The sequence below is a fragment of the Galeopterus variegatus genome, unplaced genomic scaffold, assembly GCF_000696425.1.
Source record: "Galeopterus variegatus unplaced genomic scaffold, G_variegatus-3.0.2 Scaffold9700, whole genome shotgun sequence".
Lineage (NCBI taxonomy): Eukaryota > Metazoa > Chordata > Mammalia > Dermoptera > Cynocephalidae > Galeopterus > Galeopterus variegatus.
In genome coordinates this window covers 28,780-29,521 of record NW_007735811.1, presented here as the reverse complement: position 1 = coordinate 29,521, position 742 = coordinate 28,780, and positions in this window count along the sequence as shown.

Below are 742 nucleotides of genomic sequence, written 5' to 3'. Positions count from 1 at the left end.
TTTTTTGTTTTTGTTTTTGTTTTTTTACAAATGCAGCTATTCTTCCTTGTCAGCAAAATCTGTCTGCTGCTGTCACTTCATAGATATAAGTATTCTGTTTCAAATCTGGACACAAAATGTTCATATAAAAATTATCCAGTACACATGAGAGAAACAATATAATTTCATGATATTATTAGGTAATTAGTTAAAAATCCACTCACAGTCCAGCTCGGTTATTAAGGTGGGACACTTTGTTCATGAATTGACTAATCATTAGATAGTAAGGATGTCCAAAAGACGTGAATGTTTCCTAATTAAGAATGTAGAGGCTATGGTGGTTTCTTAAAGACTGATGAAGCAGAGGCTTGTTTTAATGAATGCTTAATAATGTATCTTTCATGCTAAAATTAAATTGATATCTTAAAAAGTCATCCTTAAAGATATAGAATTCTTTAGATTTACGTGTATTAATCTGAACAGAAAAAAAATCACAAAAATTTATCAAAGCATGATTTTATCAGCAACACGCTAAGCAACTGAGCTAACTGGACAGCCATAGCATGATTTTAAAAAGATAAAAATACTTATTGCAAGTATTCAAATTGTTCCATTGGAATCTACAAGTACCTGCATAAAATGTTATGGCCTTGCCTTTGGTGATGATAGAGTATCTTCAGGGATGTACACTTTTTTTTTTCCTTTTTGTCTTTTTTACTGACCGGTAACAGGATCGCAGCCCTCGGTGTTGCGCCCGCACCAC